Here is a 6,989-nt window from a genome sequence, read left to right on the forward strand (position 1 = left end):
ATAGCAACACTCTAAAACTGTCTCCTGCGTAGGTACGTCTGTACCTACCAGTTATATGAATACTCTAATACTGTTCCTGCGTAGGTACGTCTGTACCTACCAGTTATATGAATACTGCCCTTTTTCTGGGAGGTATCTGTATTTAAACTAAATTCTGAAGGACATTTTACCAAAATAAAGATGTTCCACCCGCTCGTTGGCAAACAACATTCTTAACATAAAATGAAATGCAATCAACTATTTTTAATGATACAGACGTGATTTAAACAATAGAAATATTTTAAAGGAATTATTTTGAGGGAGATGAAACTTTATTTGGGGTTTTTATTACTATGGGACAGGGGTGGGAAAGGTATTGGCAAATATTTTTAGGCATAATGGTTTAACTAGGGTCATCATAAAATAGATAGCGCACAGCTCTATTTGAAAACTGCCGCCGCTTGCAGTAAAATGTCACCAATTCTTAAATCATAAATGATACAAACAAGGCAATATGTTTATAAAAATACCAGGCCAATGAATTGTTTTATTGTAGGGTCGAATCTGCAAATGTGGGAAACTACACTAAACTTGAAAATACGAACTGTGGGAACTGGCTTGAAGGTTAAACTTTACTGAGCAATATGTAATAGTCGCATTCTGGAAGATACATACCTCCTCCCGTGAAGGTACTTCACAAAATAGGCTAAGAATGCGACTGTTATCTTTATTAGGTACCTACTGCATGTCTACGAAAATTACCAGTTAAATTTATTAAAATGTCTAAAATACAAATATTTATGCTGCTTTTTTTTTTTTTTTTTTTTTTTTTTTTTTAGTTACTTTTTAAAATAATTAGGTACATTTTTGTATGGCACATGAAATAAAATATATAAATAAAATTAAAACAGATCATTGAAGTCCTCCTCACTAGGAGATCCTGTGCTGAGGGGGACTATATATGTTAGAATACGTTTTCAGCAACTAAGATGATGTTTTAAATATATTAGTTAGTTCTTCTTCCGATATTTCCATAAGCCAAGATTTGATGTCCTTAATGTAGTTATTTTTCGTTTTCCTTTGTTTGATGTTGAGAGGGAGTTTATTATATAATTTAATTGCTAAAAATTCAGAGTTTCTTTGTCCAAAAGTAGAATTACATTTAGGAATATTTAGCATGTCTGTTTGCTTGGCTCTGGTTTTATGATCGTGAGAGGGGTTTGCCTCTGGTTTATTTTTTAAGTGATGAACTAGAATATTTTTAGCATAGATTTTTTGTAAACTTGGAACATCAAACAGATTAAAAATATCAGTAGTTGGCGTCCTTACGGGGAGCTTTAATATGGTCTTTATGATCCAATTTTGAGTTTTCTTTAGTAGTTTAATATGGTTTGATGATGCTGAGCCCCATCCTATTATTCCATATTCCAGTAGAGAGTGGCATAGCGCATAATATACTCTCTTTAGATCTGTAGTTGACAAGATATTTCGTAATTTTTTGAAGAAATAGATGAGTTTTGTTAGCTTTTTTGAGGTTCCTTCGATGTGTGCATCCCAATGAAGTTTGTCGTCAATTACGATCCCAAGATATTTAATTGTTTTAGTTTGGACTATATGCGGGCAAGAACATTGCGGATATTTATTTAGACATTCATGTAATTTGAGTGTATGCTCATTCGTTGGTTGACCTCTGTTGGTTTTAGAGAAAGTTAGATATTTAGTTTTACTCACATTTAATGTAAGGGAGTTTGCTTTTAACCAGTTTTGGAGTACAGTCAGACCTTGCTCCGCTTTTTTATGTGTGCTTGTCCAATTTTGTTCATAGAATATAATGACAGTGTCATCTGCAAAGCTCATTATGTCTCCTTCAATGGGAAGACTCATAAGGTCATTAATATAAATGAGAAATAGTATTGGACCCAATACGCTTCCTTGAGGGACACCGTACTTGATTGATAGTGTTTTGCTACTTTTATTACCAATTTGTACATACTGCTCTCTTCCAGTTAAGTAACTTTTAATTAGATTTAGAGTTGTTTGTGTTATTCCATTTTTTTTTAATTTAAAAAATAGTATTTCATGGTCAATTGTATCAAAAGCTTTTTGAAGGTCAATAAAAACTGCCAAGCATTTTTTACCTTCATCCAGTTTTTTTATAATTGTATTTGTTACTTTAGCTATAGCATCACCAGTACCCAGGTTTTCCCTAAAACCGTATTGTGTCGTTGATAATATTTTATTTTCATCCAAAAATTTAACCATTTGTTTTTTTATTACTTTTTCCAATATTTTCGATAGTGTAGGTAATAGACTAATTGGTCGATAGTTAGATATATCATTTTTGGGACCGCTTTTGTATATTGGAATAATCGTAGCAACTTTAAGACGTGTGGGAAAAATACCTTTTCTTATTGAAAGATTTACAAGGTACGTCAGTGGGTAGATTAGCTCATTTAGTAGATATTTAATTGCTCTGTTTGATATCAGTTCATTTCCCGATGAGGTATTTGTGTTTAGGGAGGCTATGGTATTTCTTATATCTTCACTTGTTATCTTGACTATGTTAAGGGAGTTTTCTTGATTGACATTTTCATTCCATACTGTTTTTTCGGCAGTAAATGAAGATTGTTTGATTTTATTCGCTAAGTTCGAGCCTATATTGCAAAAATAGTTGTTTGCAAAGTTGAGAATTTTTTCTGGATGTTCTGCAAAAGATGTTGGTATCCTGTCAATGTTTAATTCTTTAATGTTTTTAACATTGTGCGAGGCTTTAGCGTTTGTAATTTCGTTTATAATCTGCCAGAATTTCCGGGAATCATTATTACATTCCTCGATTTTCTTTTTATAGAATGCTTCTTTAGCATAACGGATTACATTTTTACAAATGTTACGATATCTTTTGTAGAAGCGATGTAAATGGATATCATAGGGGTGGTTTCTTACTTTTCTGTGGAGTTCGTCTCTTTTCCTGATTGAGTTGATAATGTTCTGACTAATCCAGGGTTTAATATGAATATTTTTATGAGATATCTTTTTTTCTGTCGTTATGGTGTTTGATAGAATAATGTTCTGAGTAAAGTCAATAAAATAATTCCAAGCAGCATCAGTATCATCATTGCCAAGAAGGTTTGACCAGTCAGCAATTTGTAGCTCGATTTTAACGTTTTCCCAGTTTGTTTCAGACTTTGCTATGACAGATTTCTTTTTTTGATTTATAGATGTATTTTTATTATTAATAGATAGAAGTATTGTGTAGTGATCAGTCAGTGTAGAAGGGTAAATAATGGTTTGAGTTAATTTATCAGTTTTACTAAAAATATGATCAATGCATGATTTGCTTTCATTCCATACTCGTGTAGGTTCATCAACCAGGCTTTTAAAACCATGGTGAGCTAGTGTATGTATGTAATCATATTTTTTTGGATTTCCATTTTCCAGGATATCAATATTTATATCTCCGATAATAAAAACATTCTTAGTATTTTTGAGTAAGTTAAGCTCAAAATGTAAGGAGTTTAAGAATGGCTCCAGATTTTTTGTAGAAGGTGATCTATATATTGCGAGAACTGTTATATCCTTACCAATTGATATCCTTAGACAGTTTGCGTTATTAATATTGATCTCTTTGACTTCAACTTCAGTGTCTTCTTTAATGTATGCAATAACACCATCACTCTTTGTATTATTCATTAGTGTGGAGTAAGAGACATATTTATCAATTTGTAGAGGGTAGTGTTTATCAGTTAACCAACATTCAGTAAGTATAATTATGTCCCAGGTTAAATTTAAACTTTTAATTAATATTTGTAGCTCGTCAAAGTTTTTGTTTATGCTTCTAATATTTTGATGCAGTATGTTAAAATTTTTGTTCATTGTTGATAGGTTAGGTAAGTTTGCTCTTTTTGCATTAGGTTCCGTGGTTAATGTAGTGTCAGCCATTTTTAATTTTTGTTATATTTGTTATTTTGAGCCATTTTATTTATATGATGTTTTTCAAATCGTCTATATGTTTAACGTAAATTATTTTTTCGTTTGCATTTCTTCTTGCCATTATTTTTCCCTCTTTGTGCCAGACGTATGCATAGTTTTTTTCTTTTGAGATTTGTTTGGTTTTCCAAAGAAGTTCCTTATGGTAAGGGCTCAGTTCTTCAGCTATGTATATTGTTTCAGTTGAAATATCTTTGATCGCAGCATAATTGATGTTTTTTCTATTTGCAATAAGCTTGTCTCTGGTCAATTTATCTGAAAATTGCACTAGTATTTTAGGTGGTGCATTGATTCGCCTATCAGGTATCCTTTTTACCTCTATAATTTCGCTGTATTTTAGGTCCACTCCTGCCGCAAACTAGAAATTCCGTGGAATATGTAAATCTTATGACTAAAAATTGTGTAGTAGGTAATGTCTTTAAACAAGAAATTCCGTAAAAAATGTAACTCTTATGACTAAAAATTGTGTAGTAGGTAATGTCTTAAAACTAGAAATTCCGTAAAAAATGTATATCTTACTGACTGACTAAATGGTTGTAGTAGGTAATTTCGCATTCACCTCCACCCTTAAACCCGCCTTGAGCATGTATGTATGTAATATCTAGTATTAATTTCTTCGCACTTTCTACTGAATTTACACTATCTAAATAGTCGTTCATGTAATGTTTTGTTTTTATTGCTTTGACGGCCTGGGGATACTGAGATAAAAATTGATCCGCGTTTTTATTTTTTACGAATTGCGCCGAACAAGGTGATGATTTTGCGCCAAAAATTATAAGAAGGGAAGAAACCGCGTCACGCGCCTCTCCTTTTAACGCTTTTTGTAATGTATATAAATTTTTGCTGTCAGATACTTTTAAGAAGTCTGTGGTATGATGGAATATTAATTTGAACGCAATCCATTCAATTGGATTGCCGTTAAATGTGGGAAGATCATTGACTTTGGGCCTGGTATTATATAAAGACATTGCCTTACCAATTGATTCCGCGAGACGGTCTTCAGTTATAGCAGGTGTTGGTCCCTGGAATCGGCCCTGCGACTCTGGCCACTGTTGCCCGTCGCGTTGCTCTGCTAAGTTGAATGGCTGCTCTGATGTAGGCAGCTCCCAGTAGCTACTGCTTGGCTGCTGAGGCTGCGTCGACTGCAGCTGAAGAGATTGCCCTACCGAGGGCTGCTGATCCGATGTTCTTCTGGGTGGGAGTAGCTCGTACCGCCCGCCCTGCTGCTGCTGCTCCAACCGCTGTCCCAAGTGCAGCGGAAGAGTCTGCTCTGCCCGAGGCTCCAATTGCGATGGGAGAGTCTGCCCTGCCAAGGGCTGCTGCTCTGAGGATCCTTTTGGTGGGAGTAATGCGTACCGCCCACCCTTGTGCTGCTCCAACCGCTGTTCCAATTGCAGCGGATGAGCCTGCTCTACCCGAGGTTCCATTTGCGACGGGAGAATCTGCCCTGCCAAGGGCTGTTGCTGTGCAGTTCTTGTGGGCGGTTGTAGTGATAACCGCCCATCATTGAGCAGTTCCTGTTGCTGCTCCATTTGAACTCGAAGAGGCTGTTCATCGTGATCTTCAAGTTCTGATGATGAACTGTGATGTGACTGGTCCACCCAGTCATTGACTCTATCCTCGAGAGTCCGTTGCGAAGTCCTTGATGCAGCTTCTAAAACGAGCGCCGCATGTTGCTCCTCTGCTTCCAATATTGACATTGCTGCAGCCATCTTTGCTTCGGAAGCAGCCATCTTTGCTTCGGCCATCTCCGTAAGTAGGCGGGCTTTTTGTCTCGTGATGTGCACCTTGGTTGCTGAAGCTTTTATTTGAGCCTCCCTCCAGCTCCTGCTGGTTCCCGCCTTGCTGCCGCAGACAGATGACGTCTTTGTGTGTTTTCCCGCTTCCATGATGCTGCTGTTCCCGATCCGGCTCGAAGGACCATATGTTTCTGCTATCGTGGTACGAGAACACGCCGTCAGATGGAATGCAGGAAAACACTTCTTCTTCTTGACATATAAATTTATTAATTCACAATATAATTGCAGAGGATCTTATTTTCCTCTGCTAAAACTTAAACTGAAAGAAATAAAGGTCTAGTTTCCTCTATTCTTCAGTTTTCCCTAGGTTTACATAAACCTAGTAATTATCTCACGACTGACTGCCTAGGTACGCATGTACCTACCAGTTATATCAATACTAGCTCCTGCGTAGGTACGTCTGTACCTACCAGTTATAGCAACACTCTAAAACTGTCTCCTGCGTAGGTACGTCTGTACCTACCAGTTATATGAATACTCTAATACTGTTCCTGCGTAGGTACGTCTGTACCTACCAGTTATATGAATACTGCCCTTTTTCTGGGAGGTATCTGTATTTAAACTAAATTCTGAAGGACATTTTACCAAAATAAAGATGTTCCACCCGCTCGTTGGCAAACAACATTCTTAACATAAAATGAAATGCAATCAACTATTTTTAATGATACAGACGTGATTTAAACAATAGAAATATTTTAAAGGAATTATTTTGAGGGAGATGAAACTTTATTTGGGGTTTTTATTACTATGGGACAGGGGTGGGAAAGGTATTGGCAAATATTTTTAGGCATAATGGTTTAACTAGGGTCATCATAAAATAGATAGCGCACAGCTCTATTTGAAAACTGCCGCCGCTTGCAGTAAAATGTCACCAATTCTTAAATCATAAATGATACAAACAAGGCAATATGTTTATAAAAATACCAGGCCAATGAATTGTTTTATTGTAGGGTCGAATCTGCAAATGTGGGAAACTACACTAAACTTGAAAATACGAACTGTGGGAACTGGCTTGAAGGTTAAACTTTACTGAGCAATATGTAATAGTCGCATTCTGGAAGATACACTGATTATATGGGAAACATATTACAGTGAAACTGTTAAAAGAAAAAATTATTAATATATATTGATCTTCATAATCTACATCAGCGATTACTATCTGTGGAAATGATCAGTAACTCCCAACATTTCGAACGATCAATCTCAGGGTCCGATCAGCCAAGT

The sequence above is a fragment of the Hesperophylax consimilis genome, chromosome 3 (genome assembly GCF_061612785.1).
Source record: "Hesperophylax consimilis isolate HC1 chromosome 3, BYU_Hcon_1.0, whole genome shotgun sequence".
In the NCBI taxonomy this organism is placed as follows: Eukaryota; Metazoa; Arthropoda; class Insecta; order Trichoptera; family Limnephilidae; genus Hesperophylax; species Hesperophylax consimilis.